At 38.8% G+C, this 14757-nt stretch overlaps 1 protein-coding gene across 3 annotated transcripts in view; it reads right to left on the minus strand.

The window, feature by feature from the left end:
* The window catches only part of DENND2C (DENN domain containing 2C), an 89178-nt gene that overhangs the window by 58256 nt on the left and 16165 nt on the right, over positions 1-14757 (minus strand). Inside the window, exon 2 of one of the 3 annotated variants that reach the window (XM_053214637.1) lies at positions 2058-2112. The exons of the other annotated variants lie outside the window; for them this stretch is intronic. The gene's annotated coding sequence lies outside the window, so the exon portion shown is untranslated. The remainder of the gene's footprint in view (positions 1-2057; positions 2113-14757) is intronic. 3 annotated transcript variants of the gene reach the window in all.

Genomic DNA, 14757 nt, shown 5'->3' on the forward strand with positions numbered 1-14757 from the left:
GCATTTATCCTGCTTGAGGTTTATAGAGTTTCTTAGATTCTGAGTTGTTTTCCATCAAATACATTTTTCAGCTGACCCATTCTTTCTCTTCTCCTTTTGAGACTCTAATTACACATATGTTAGACAACTTAATATTATTATTCCACAGGTTACGTGTTCTCTGTTCATTTATTTTTTTTTACTTTTTCTTGCTCTGCTGCTTCAGCTTGAATTCTATTGACCTGTCTTCAAGTGCACTAAACATTCTATAAAACAAAGTCCAATCTGATTTTAAGCCCATCTAATAACTCTTATTTCCGATATTGTATTTTCCAACTTCAAATTTCTATCTGGTTCTTCTAACATTTCCATTGCTCTTCTGAAATACTCCATCTCTTCACCCATTACATTTTTTCCTATATATTATTTAATATATTTATTATAAAAATCTTGAAGTCCTTGTTGGCTAATGCCAACAGCTGGGTCATCTTTAGGTTTCCTTTTACTGACCCCATTTTTTTCTTTATTATGGTTCACATTTTCCTATTTCTTCTAGTTCCTTATAATTTTTAATCTTAGCACTGTCTATAAAAGAACACTAGAGGAAAAGATACATTTTGTATTTGTTTTGTTTTATATATTTCTGAGACTGCAAGCATTCCTCTGTGTGATAATTAAATTGAGGGACTAATCATTCAGATTCCTCTTATAGTCAAGTTGAACTGAGGCTGGATAGCAGGTCTTAGTACACGGAATTCACCTGGGATTGTTTTTAATTTTTTTTAAGTTTATTTATTTTGAGAGCATGTGTGAGTGGGGTAGGGGCAGAAGGAGAGGGAGAGAGAGAACCCCAAGCAGGCACTGCACTGTTAGCACAGAGTCTGATGCAGGGCTGGAACTCACGAACCTTGAGATCATGACCCAAGCCAAAACGAAGAGTCAGATGCTTAATTGACCGAGCCACGCAGGTGCCCCAGAATTCACCTGGGATTAGCTCAACCTCTAACCCCCTGAGCTGCTGCTACCTCTTAAATCTTGTCAGTATTTGAGCTGGAAAGAGCTTGGCTACAGTTTCAGTTATTTTTGGTTCAACTTTGGATCCAACTCTGGCAGGATATCACTGCACAAATTTGTGGGATATAAAACTTCTTTGTGCCTCCCCTACCTACTGCAATGCTGCTTTCTTATTAGTAATAACTGGAACAGTAGAAAATTATTGGGCCAAGTGGTTTGTTTTTGCATTTTGGATTCTTCCAGATTCCAATTCTCCAATTCCAAGAGTCCATACCATTAACTAAGACTTGGCAGATTTCCCCTTGCCTCTGTAAAGCCTCCCCATCTATGCCAGGGCTACCTGTATCCAGACTACGTGCTTGTCCTCAGGTATGAAAATTGTTATGGCTCTTTGCTCACTTTCAAAGGAATTCACTTTGGAATTCAGTTCATCAACATTTCCTTGCATCCACTACTGTTCACTGACCCCCAAGAAATATATGATTTTTATTTTGTCCAGGATTTTCTTGTTACTGTGGAAGCAAATGTTTTTCAAGTATTACTACATTCTAACTGGAAGAGGAAGTCTTCAAATGTTTTTAATGAAATAGAATGGTGAACAACAGAATAAATCAGAATACATGTACTGCATGAAGGTAAGGGTAAATATCGCTTCAGAATGTTTGTTTCAGGTATGTGTGTGTGCTATGGATTGCAAACGTGTTTATAATGGTGAGGTGTGGTCAAAAAAATTAAGAAGTCTGTCTAGGGACATTAAAGTCCCTTCAGTGCAAGGCAAGGAGTTTAGAGAAAGGATATCAAGACACTAATCCCCCCCCCCATTAATGTTTGTTTATTTTTGAGAGAGCGACAATGGAGTTTAGAGAAAGGATATCAAGACACTAATCCCCCCCCCCTTATTAATGTTTGTTTATTTTTGAGAGAGTGACAATGAGTGGGGGAGGGACAGAAAGAGAAGGAGACAGAGGATCTGAAGCAGGCTCCACGCCAACAGCAAAGACCCAATGCAGGGCTCAAATACACGAACCATGAGATCGTGACCTGAGCCTAAGTTGGCCACTTACCCAAAGGACACTGATCTTTAAAGAGATTTGTCTACTGCTAGCTGGATTTCAGGCACTGAAACATTTCAGACACACAAAAGTTTTTACATGTCAACACGGAACAAAATAAGTCCCTGGAAAAATACACAAAGCATAAATTATCACAATAGGCAACTGATGTTAGAGAAGGATAAAATACATCCAGATATTTTAATAACCACCAGGCTTTGGTTTTTATTAAAGCCAGTTTCTGGGCCTATGTATTATAATTCAATTTGCTGCTTACCGATTGCTATTATTAGATTAAGAATGCAAAGAAAGATTCTGGAGAGAGAATGTGCTCCTTTTATATTTGGCTTCTTTAATAAAAATATTTCTAAACTCTCTTTTTTTGGAGGGAAAGAGACAAAAAGACTCTGAATGTAAGAAAGCTATTCTTAGGTGAACAGAAGAAGTCACCTTTAACTCAGCATCTATGAAACAAACCAAATGTTATAAAACATAGGTAGAGGGGCTCCTGGGGGTGGCTCAGTCGGTTAAGCATCCAACTTTGGTTCAGGTCATGATCTCACATCACAGCTCATGAGTTTGAGCCCTGCATGGGCGTCTGTGCTGACAGCTCAGAGCCTGAGCCTGCTTCAGATTCTGTGGCCCCTCTCTCTCTCCCCCTCCCCTGCTCATGCTCTGTCTCTCTCTCAAAAGTAATAAACACTAAAATAATTAAAATAAAAAAAAACATAGGTGGAGACCATAATGTTTATAAGGGAGGCATCATAGTATAGGATACAAAGAGTGCGAGCTTTACAGCTGGACACCTGGATTCAATTTTTCTGCAACTTACTTAATGGTGTGCCTTGTACTCTTAACCCATCCAAGCTTTACTCTATAACAAGGGAATAACACTCACCTGTAGAGTTGCTGCAAGGATCAAATGAGATAATAAAGTGTCTTAAACAAAGTAAGTGCCCAAGAACAGTTATGACACTACTGTCACAACTTATTTAAATATTATACGTATGTAAGTGCCAGTACACATTCTCACCAATCTAACCTCCTGAATGTCTATTTCTATCCCTATTACAGCAACCTCAGTTCATGTCCTTATCATTCTAGAACTACCATGATGTAGTCTCCTAGATGGCCTACCTGCTTCCAGTATCCACCTCCTTCCAACACTGTTGCCAAAGTGATATTTCTAATACTTAGATATCTAAGATCAAGTCACAGTTAAGACCTTTTGGAGGAACTCCATAATTTACCAAAGGGGTTATCACAACATGCTCCCAAGGAACAATGGACTTCTAAGATCTGATATAAAAACTAAGTAACATCCTACACACTAGCTTGCAGAAATAAGTTAAATTAGTGGATAGAATTTCCTCAATATTAAGTTTTTTCCTCCACAAACACACCTGAAACATTTGATTCTTGCTACTATTTGTGGTGTTGGTCAATGCTGACAAAATGGCAAAACAAATAAACACAGGGCCAACAAAAATTTATGTAGAAACTGTGGACAAGCCAATCACGCAGCTTTTTAAAAATGTCATAGGTACACATATGTGTGCTTTTACTTTTTTACTTTTTAAAGTTATTTATTTATTCATTCTTTCTTTCTTTCTTTCTTGAGAGAGTGCACACACTGGAGGGGCAGAGAGAGAGGGAAAGAGAATCTCAAGCAGGTTCCACACTGTCAGCACAGAGGCCAATAAAATTCTCCATTGAATTTGCTTCAAATATTTTAAAGCAAAAGAGAAAAAAAAATGTCAAACTGGCTTCTACCTCTCAAACTTTTACCAGCTTGTCAACTGTTCCTTGAGCAACAAACCTTCAAAGCAAGCACAAACAGGATATCAGCCTTTTATCTCACTCCTAATCAGAGGAAACAGCCTTATAGGTAACTAAAAATGATACTCAAAATAGCAAAGAAACTTAAAAAAAAAAACCTAATATTACTAATAATAGACAATATAAACTTCTTAACAGTTATTGTGCTTAACTGCAAAACAAGCAATAGGATTCTTCAAAAAATAAATTTAATGCCTTAATAGTTCAATCAACTCTCTTAAGACCTCTGTCATGGTGATTTTCTGAGGTTTTTGGTTTTGTTTTGTTTTGTTTTTTAGCTATTTTCTTTTTTCAATCGGGCTTCACACCCAGCACGGAGCCCAATTCAGGGCCTGAACTCACGACCCTGAGCTCAAGACTCAAGCTGAGATCAAGAGTCGGACACTTAACTGACCGAGCCACCCAGGTGCCCCTTCCTGAGTTGTTTTTTTTTTTTTAATGAAAGGATGAAAAATGACAGTTGACTTAATGCAGATTATATTCAGATGTTGAGGCACAAGTCAAAGAATTAGAATAATGCTAACTTCGTGACTGTGTTAAATAGCTGATTATCCACACTTCAAAAAACTTCCAAATGACTACAATTCTTTGCTGTTCACTGAATCTAATGGGTACTGATGGAGATTTTACTTAACAAAGCTGCGTAACCCTGGGAACTACTCTCATAACTAACCCAATGGTGTTACTGACTGAATGTGCACCCCCCCCCCCAAATTCCTATGTTGAAGCCCTAATCCTCAATGGGATGGTATTGGAGATGAGGCCTTTGGGAGGTCATAAGGATGAAGTACTCATGAATGGGATGAGTGCCCTTATAAGAAGAAACATAAGAGAGATAGATGATCTCTCTCTCCACCATGGGAGGATACAACAAGACAGCCATCTGTAAACCAGGAAGAGAGCCCTCACCAGGAACCCAACTGGATGGCACCTTGATACTGGACTTCTCAGCCTCTAGAACTGTGAGAAATAAATTTTTGTTAAGCCACCCAGTCGATGGTATTTTTGTTATAGCAGCCTAAGCTGACTAGACAAAGGGTAATTCCAACTTCAAAACATACCTCTTATCCTGACCACTCACTATCTTCATTGCTACCACACCAATCCACGCCATCATTTCTCCCTCTCTTGTTTTCTGATTTCTACTCATTTTTCACATCTCCTGTCCATCTTATCTAAGGTAAGGCTTCTTTTGGGGCGCGTGGGTGTCTCAGTCACTTAAGCATCCATCTTCGGCTCAGGTCATGATCTTGTGGTCCTCAGGTTCAAGCCCCGTGTCAGCTCTCTGCTGTCAGTGCAGAGACTGCTTCAGATCCTATGCCCCTCCATCCCTACCCCAGTTGTGTGTGCGCTCTCTCTCTCTCAAAATTAACATTAAAAAAAATAAAAATAAGGCTTCTTCCCCCACATATTTTTCTATGCCTTCACTCTGCTGTATTTTCTCCATAGAGCTAATCATTTACCTGAAATTCCATTATTTGTTTGTTCACTTCTTGTCTTCCCGACTGGAACATAAGATTGTTCATGACTATATTCCCAGCACCTAGAAGAGTGTGCCCCATACAGTAATCCCTCAATAAATATTTGCTGAATTAATGACTAAACCCTAAATATAAGAATGTATAAAGAGGATGGGAATGCAAGCTGGTGCAGCCACTCTGGAAAACAGTATGGAGGTTCCTCAAGAAACTAAAAATAGAACTACCCTACAACCCAGCAATTGCACTACTAGGCATTTATCCAAGGGATACAGGTGTGCTGTTTCGAAAGGACACATGCACCCCCATGTTTATAGCAGCACTATCAACAATAGCCAAAGTATGGAAAGAGCCCAAATGTCCATCGATGGATGAATGGATAAAGAAGATGTGGTATATATATACAATGGAGTATTTCTCGGCAATCAAAAAGAATGAAATCTTGCCATTTGCTACTACGTGGATGGAACTGGAGGGTATTATACTAAGTGAAATTAGTCAGTCAGAGAAAGACAAATATCATATGACTTCACTCCTATTAGAACTTTAAGAGACAAAACAGATGAACCTAAGGGAAGGGAAACAAAAATAATATAAAAACAGGGAGGGGGACAAAACACAAGAGACTCATAAATATGGAGAACAAACTGAGGGTTAGGGGAGGGGGAGTGGGAGGGGGGATGGGCTAAATGGGTAAGGGGCACTAAGGAATCTACTCCTAAAATCACTGTTGCACTATATGCTAACTAATTTGGATGTAAATTTAAAAAATAAAAAATAAAATTTAAAAAAAGGATGTAAAAAGAGGAAAGGTTTATGAAAATCAGCAACGCCTGTTACTTTAAGAGTTTCTAATGATTTGAAGTTGCCCCATTTGTAGGAGGGGAAAACATGTTAAAATACTTTAAGGATAAATGAGTAACACCAAAACAGCTTATTTAAAATGATAACAAGCACCACAATAGTAAGGTCCTTTTTATGTATTTATGATTTGTTGGGCATTATACACATCTCATTTAATCCTCACAACAATCTCTGGAGGAAGATATTTTGATTTTCTAGGTGAGAAAATTGAGGCTTAGCAGGGTTAGATAATTTTTTTTAAAGTAGGCTCCACACCCAAAGTGGGGCTTGAACTGATGACCCTGAGATCAAGAGTCCAATGCTCTACTGACTGAGCCAGCCAAGCATCCCAGGGTTAGATAACATTTTTAAATGTTTATTTATTTGAGAGAGAGAGCGAGCACAGGAGAGAGGCAGAGAGAGAGGGAGAGAGAGAGAAAATCACAAGCAGGCTTCATGCTGTCAGCACAGAGCCTGATTCAGGGCCCAATCCCACAAACCATGACCTGAACCAAAACCAAGAGTAGGAAGCTCTACCGACTGAGCCACCCAGGCACCCTGGGTTGAATAACTTTTTAGGGTCATATACATTACATTATTAAGTGGAAAAACTGGAATTTGAACTCTAAAACTCTTGTTCTTATTAGCAAATAGCATATTACCTTCAAGATAAAGACATTTTGATAAGGGACATATCTAAAGTCAGAGGTCTCCAAACTCTGATTTGAAACTCCTACGAAAAAAATGATTTATGTATATTTATAAATTAGACACAACTATAATAATATGCATATTATAAAATGAAAAATTTTAAAGCACGAGATATATTTTTTAATTAAAAAAATTTTTTTTAACATTTATTCATTTATGAGAGTCAGAGAGCAGAGGCAGGGCAGGGACAGAGAGAGTGGGAGACACAGAATTGAAGCAGGCTCCAGGCTCCGAGCTATCAGCACAGAGCCCGACACGGGGCTCGAACTCACAGACCGTGAGATCATGACCTGAGCTGAAGTCGGACGCTTAACCGACTGAGCCACCCAGGTGCCCCGAGATATACTTTTTAAAATTTTTTAATGTTTATTTTATTTTTGAGAGAGAGAATGAGCAGGGGAGACAGAGACAGAATCTGAAGCAGGCTCCAGGCTCTGAGCTGTCAGCACAGAGCCCAACGCGGGGCTTGAACCCACGAACCGTAAGATCATGCATGACCTGAGCTGAGTTGGTCGGTTAACCGACTGAGCCACCCAAGCACCCTAAAGCATGAGATATTGTTAAAAATAATTTTATTTTATTAGCTTTGTTAAAAATTAACTATATAGATGGAGGACAAAAGAACCATTTCATTCTTACTAAAGTATTATAAATTGTAAATATTTTATGTAAGAGCAATGTGATTGTACATGATTTTTTTTCTTGAAACAATGATTCAAATATCTAGTTCTAAATTCAGCGTATTTTCTGCTTGATTCTAAGTGTGTTATGGGCTGGATTGTGTCTCTCCCCCATCCCCTCCCTCATTCATGTGTTGAAGTCCCAACCCCCAGTATCTCAGAATATGACTGCATTTGGAGACAGTCTTTCAAAATGTAATCAAGTTAAAATAAAATCACTAGAGTGGGCCCTAATCCAATATAACTGGTATCCCTATAAGAAAAGGAATTTGGGACACGGACACAGAAAGAAGACCATGTGAAGACACAGGGAGAAGACAGCCATCTATAAAGCCAAGGAGAGAGGCCCCAGAAGAAACCAACACCTTAATTTCGGACATCTACCCTCCAAAAGTGTAAGAACATAAACTCCACTGTTTAAGTCACTGAGTCTGTGGTACTTTGTTATGGCAGCTGAGCTAATACAAAGGGTTATAGGAGTTGAAAAAGACAGCTCACCACAATACCTAGGAGCCAAAGAAAGAAGAGCTTTGTGGACTGAATTGAAATACTCATCTGTGAATTCCATTCACAACTAAGCAAAAGTTTCTGCTGAAATCTGGCTGGTGTATTTCCATCTTCTCCAAAGTCTATGGACTATATTTGCAAACTAATTGGTCAGTGTTAAATTATTTAAATTTTTAACAAACTGATTAAAAATCCATTGGAACTACTTTGAAAGGTTTTATTTTATTTTTAAAAAAATTTTTAATGTTTATTTATTTTTGAGAGAGAGAGGGAGAGAGACAGAACACAAGTTGGGGAGGGGCAGAGAGAGAGGGAGACACAGAATCCAAAGCAGGCTCCAGGCTCTGAGCTGTCAGCACAGAGCTCAATGCAGGGTTTGAACCCATGGACCACGACGAGATCATAACCTGACCCGAAGTCAAACGCTCAACCGACTGAGCCACCCAGGTGCCCCAAGATTTAATTTTTTTAAATGTTTACTCATTTTGAGTGGCAGGGAGGGGCAGAGAGAGGGGGGACAGAGGATCCAAAGCCAGCTCTGAGCTGACGACAGTGAGCCCGATGTGGGGCTTGAAGTCACAAACTGTGAGATCATGACTTGAGCTGAAGTTGGATACTTAACCAACTAAGCCACCCAGGTACCCCTGAAAGATTTTAAAACAGACCAGAAAATTGTTTCCAAGGGTCCTAAGTGTGCAGATATGAAGCTTTTATAGATGATATACATCCTTTGTTTTGGGCAACAATAAATAGCAATGAAAACACTTCCAAACACCAAATCCTCTCTCTAAATCATGAGATTCTTCAGAAAAACAATAGAGTTCTCATTCATTCTTAAAATATTTTTAAAAATTTCTGCCAATAATCAATTGTTATTACAGAAACCCAACAGTTCTGGAACTTTTCTACTGGTAAAGGAAATATTTTAAACTTTTAAACTTTCAACTTCTAAACTTTTAAAAATACTTCTCCATAACAAACTAAGAAACTACACGAAATACAAATTCTTTTTTTTTTTTTTAAGTTTATTTAGAGAGAGAGAGAACAAGTTGGGGAGAATCAGAGGGAGAGGGGGACAGAGGATCTGAAGCGGGTTCTGTGCTGAAAGCAGAGTCTTGATGGGGGGCTCAAACTCACCAACCCGAGGTCATGACCTGAGCCAAAGTCAGATACTTAACTGACTGAGCCACCCAGGCACCCCTGAGATACAAATTATTTTCAAGGCTATTGTTCATCCTATTCTCAAAGGATTGTAATGATTCTACCATTTAAAATATAATTTGTAGGGGTACCTGGCTGGCTCAGTCAGTGGCATGTGTGACTCTTGATCTGAGGGCTGTGAGTTAGAGCCCCACTTTGGGTATAGAGATTATTTAAAAATAAAATCTTAAGGAGCACCTGGGTGGCTCAGACGGTTAAGTGTCTCACTTTGGCTCAGGTCACAATTTCACCGCTTGTGGGTTCGAACCCTGCGTTGGCCTTTGTGCTGACAGCTCAGAGCCTGGAGCCTGCTTCAGATTCTGTGTCTCCCTCTCTCTCTGCACCTCCCCTGCTTGCATTCTGTCTCTCTCTCTCAAAAATAAATAAACATTTAAAAAATTTAAATAAAATATAATTTTTAAATCTACCTACTTAGACACACATAAGCTGGACACATAAAAACTGCTATGTGTTGCAACAGGTAAAAGTAAACAGAAAGTGAGGATGTCACTGTCAACTCCTTTTTGCTGGGGGATGAGCACTCTTTCCCTGGGGATTAATCCCATAAATGAACTCTGACAGGAGTGAAGGCATCAGTGTCAGTCTGTACATTAATTTAGTACAGCCTAATTTATTGCTTTTTTAGATGAAAACTGATACAAAAACAATGCTAATGCTCTTTTCAACTCAGTGTATCACCTTGTGCACCTGTAGAAGACCATGAGTACAGAGTAAAGTATTCCAACTTACACGTGTATTACCTTTAAAGTTTACCATCTTACACAAGTAAAATGAGAATATTCAGGGGTCTGCTAAAGTAACCAGGCGACCAAAAGTTTTATGAGTATAAAATGCAAACAACTCTTTCCTTTGAAACTCAGGGTACAGAGAAGATGTAAGACGTATTTTCATCCACAGCTTTATTGAGGTATAACTGACATAGGATATTGTGTGAGTTTAAGGCGTACAACGTGATTTGGTAAGTGCATATACTCTGAAATGATTATCACATTAAGGTTAGTTAACACATTCATCAACTCATTACTATTTTATTTTGTATCGAGAACATTTAAGATCTGCTCTCTTAGCAACAGTATTGTTAACTACTCACCAAGAACTGTCTTCTGAAAAGTGCAAAATACATGCCTACAGAGGTCATTTACATCTGGACAGTCTTAGGCTTTTCCCAAATGACAGGGAAACACAAAAGAAGCCTGGGGGAGCAGGGGACACATGCACTAGAGGCTGGAAGAAAGAAGAATGCGATTTGAGAAAAGCGTTCCTCCGTCTACATTTCAAGGAGGCTGGCAATCAAATTAGTAGCTGTGCTTCTGTTGCAGCTAGACTTCAATCTAGTGTTCAGTCAATAATCTAGTTTAGAGCCATGCTAGGTATGGTTAATTGTATAGTGTACCATATCCAGAAATGTACCAGTCCTAAGAGGCTGTATGGGCCCCTGGTAAAACAGGCCTTAAAGTAGAACTAAGTTCCCAAACCAACATCTTAAACCATGAAGTTAGCCAAGTTTATATCAGAGCTTACAGAGAAATCCAAAATCCCTAGGAGTGTAGAAGCAGGCTCTTCAGCTAACCATACCTCTTAGAATTTAGGAGACAATTCGGATTTCCAAAGAGTTACTCTGGAGCACAAATACCAATAAAGAGTTGGATTTAGATTCACAGGAGCCAGGAGTGCTGTGCGCACTAAAAGTCCTTACCCGATTCTCGTATCAGGAGTACAGGGACCAAGCTCCCAGCAACTCTTGCCTTGTCCCATTTGTCTCCTTTATAAACCTCAAAATCTCTTTGGGATGCACCTTTAATTTGTGATATGAAAGGTGTAAAAATGCTACAGTTGAGTTGAAGATGAAACACAGGTGTAGCAAAACAGAGCAAAATAGAGGTGTAGATGTTAGAGGTAGCAAAACAGAGACGTAAAAGTATTGTTCTGCCTACAGAGGATGACAACAGTTTAATTTATACAGTTGGCACTCCACTCACCAAAACTCGATTATGACTATCTAGTTGACCCACAATATGATAATGCCCTGCTCAAATCTAGTATTTGTTCAAATCTAATATTCTGCCCAACTTTGTCAAGCCATTTCATTGGCTTCTACGTCATGCCTTCCTGCTATGTTTGTGAAAAGAATGCAAACTAATTTTCTTACAGTACACCCCCTGTTATAACACATATGTTAATTAGTACGCTGTTGAGACCACATCTTTGGACTGGAACATAATACTAAATAGAATACTACTGTAATGCAGTTAGCCTATAAAGTAGTGTTTTACCAAATACATTTGAAAGATACTCAACTAAATTTACCAAGGAAAATAAGAAAAATAAATTTAGAAAGATACTTTGAAAAAAATACATAATATAATCTGTAAGTTTTTTTTTCTTTTCATTTTTTAAAAATTTAAATCCAAGTGAGTTAACATATAGTGTAATAATAGTTTCGGGAGTAGAATTTACTGATTCATCACTTACATTTGACACCCAGTGGTCATCCCAAAAAGTGCCCTCGTTAATGCCCTTCACCCATTTAGCCCATCCCCCCCCCAACACCCTGCCAGCAACCCTCAGTTTGTTCTCTGTATTTCAGAGTCTCTTATGGTTTGCCTCCCTCTCTGTTTTTATCTTATTTTTCCTTCCCTTCCCCATGTTCATTTGATTTTTGTTTCTTAAATTCATAATCCCTAAGTTTTAAAAGATATCTTCCAAATAAGCTAATGATATGATTTGTTATTCACACCACTGCTCCTGTCCCATAAAGAATGCTGTAGTAAGTCAACAAGAGAGTATTCAGTGTCACTAATAGCATGACCGACGTCAAAGCGGTCCTCTCTAATTCAGTACTTATGTCTCTTATCAGCAGGAGAACTTAATTACCACAACCCAAATATTTTCAGCAAATGTAGTGTAAAGAGAAAAAAATCCAGGTGGCACAGAAGAGGTATCTTTGCATAGTGATGTGATATTTTATTTTATTAAAAAAATTTTTTTAATGTTTATTTATTTTTGAAGGAGAGAGAGAGAGAGACAGAACATGAGCTGGGGAGGAGCAGAGAGAGAGGGAGACACAGAATCCAAAGTAGGCTCCAGGCTCCAGGCTGTCAGCACAGGGCCTGACACGGGGCTCAAACCCACGAACTGGGAGATCAGGACCTAAGCCGAAGTAGGACACTCAACCGACTGAGCCACTCAGGCACCCCAGGTGATGTGATATTTTAAATGATCATTATTATCACTTATTAAATGTTTCAGGTGCCAAGCATTGTGCTTAGTACCTACATGCATTATTACGTTTGACTCTCACAGCTCTGACAAATAGTTATTATTACCCCCCTTTTGTAGATGAGGAAGCTGAGACTGAACGGGTTGGGTATGTTACCCAGGTAACACAAACTTAGTTCCGCTTTACTCCAAAGCTTCTGCATTTAACCAGTACGTATTACTTGTTTGTGGGCAGACATAACAATAATATCAGCTAATATAACAGGATGTCAAATGCAACTTTTCCTGTCCTCTCAGAGTTTCAGCAGGGGCCTCAAAGGCCAAGATCAAAACAATAGGAGTCCAACACTTCCATATTCTAAAGAAAAGTGCAAGGCTTATGAAGTAGGGCAGCCCCAAACTGGCTGTGTTAACATCAGTTCATTTCCCTCGTCAAAACTATGTAAAAGGAATTATAATTAGTTAGTTGTAAGGGTTACGAGAGACAATATAAAGAACTTCTTTGAAGAAATTGGGCGGTTTGTGTTTCCTTGCCTCCTAAGGGAAAAGGGGGAGGTACTTCCTGCCCACCTCACACTAAGGGACTGGAAGCTTAAGATAATCACTCAAAGTGCTTAACTTCTACCCAGAATAGGAGAAACACAGGGATTGGTATCCACCCCTGCTGAGCGGGATAAAAAATGCTGGTTCATAGCTAAATTTTAAAGGCTGCTTAGGTACAATGGTCAAATTAAATGTTTCAGCAGAAGAGGAAGTTTTATAAAATGCCACAGTGTGAAAAATTACATATAAAAGTAAGTTTAATAACATGAAACTTTACAATTTCATTACATTAATGCAATGTTAGTAACCATCCAAATAATTAAGTGGTTTATCTTAATTTTTTGATCTAATCATCCGTTTCAAAACCTCCTCTAAAGAAATAACTGTCCCAAACTAGAACTTGTATACTTTACAAATAGCTTCAAAATAGCTTGTTTTATTATTATTATTATTTTTTTTAATGTTTATTTATTTTGAGAGAGAGACAGAACACGAGGGCAGAGGGCCAGAAAGAGAGGGAGACACAGAATTCAAAGCAGACTCAAGGCTCTGAGCTGTCAGCACAGAGCCCAATGGGGGCGCTTGAACTCACAAATCGTGAGATCATGACCTGAGCCGAAGTTAGAAGTTTAATGGACTGAGCCACGAGGTGCCCCCAAGTAACACAGTTTTTACATCACAAACTAAATCTTGGCTAAATTCTTAGCAAGACACTGGAAAATAAAGACAGCAAAATTCTTACTTCCTATAGTGTTCAAAGGTTGGGAAAAAATTCCAGAAAGTAAAAAGAAACATTTTTTTAAAGTTTTAAATATCATAAAGTACTACTACCACTTTTTAGAAATTTTGAAGAGAGAGAAAATGAGAGGAAAATACCTGTAAGCCTACCATCTCCGGTAATCACTAGTATATTTTAGTATATTTCCTGTCTTTTTTTTCATAAGCACATTTTTATATAGTAGCAATTATAGTATGTACGAACTCGTATCCTGCCTTTTTTAGTGTTATATAAACAATGTACTTTTCAAGGATATAAAACTATAGACATAACAGGCTCTCCTAAAAACGTACATTCATATCCCCTGAACAATGTAACTTCCTATCTTATTCTAAAGCCAAAAAGCCAGAAGACAGATTTCTCGAGTTTGCAAATCATCCCAAAATTATACATTCAACGGATATTTTATCTCACTTGACAATATAAAAGCAACACAAAGTACATTCACATAGTTATTAAACATGTCTCCTATTCCTCAAATTACCATTTAAAACACACGAAGTTTTAGGTCTGTAATGTATGAAACCCTCAGGCCCAACAATATCACTTAGAAGCAATCATAGTTACTACTCTTCCCCTTCTCCTCCTGGCCTGTTCGGAACTAAAGGGTCAGGGGGAACTGAGTGTAAGGCTGGCATCCATGCCTGATGCTAAGGAGCCACATCAGAGCAGAGCCGGAGGTGAGAGCACCAGAGCTTGGGGAGTCAGGACAGCATGCGCATAGGAGGGCTATTGGTGTAGCAGACAGGGCCTGAACAAGGTCAAGAGGCTAGGCCCTGCAGATGTTAATGCCTGAGCAGAACGAGGGGGCAGCCAGGCTGATGAGTGGCCAGGGTGGACTGTCAGAGCCAGGGCTGGGTGAGGAAGTGGGGGCAGACTGGCACCGAGTACTG

This window comes from Acinonyx jubatus, chromosome C1 (assembly GCF_027475565.1).
Source record: "Acinonyx jubatus isolate Ajub_Pintada_27869175 chromosome C1, VMU_Ajub_asm_v1.0, whole genome shotgun sequence".
In the NCBI taxonomy this organism is placed as follows: Eukaryota; Metazoa; Chordata; class Mammalia; order Carnivora; family Felidae; genus Acinonyx; species Acinonyx jubatus.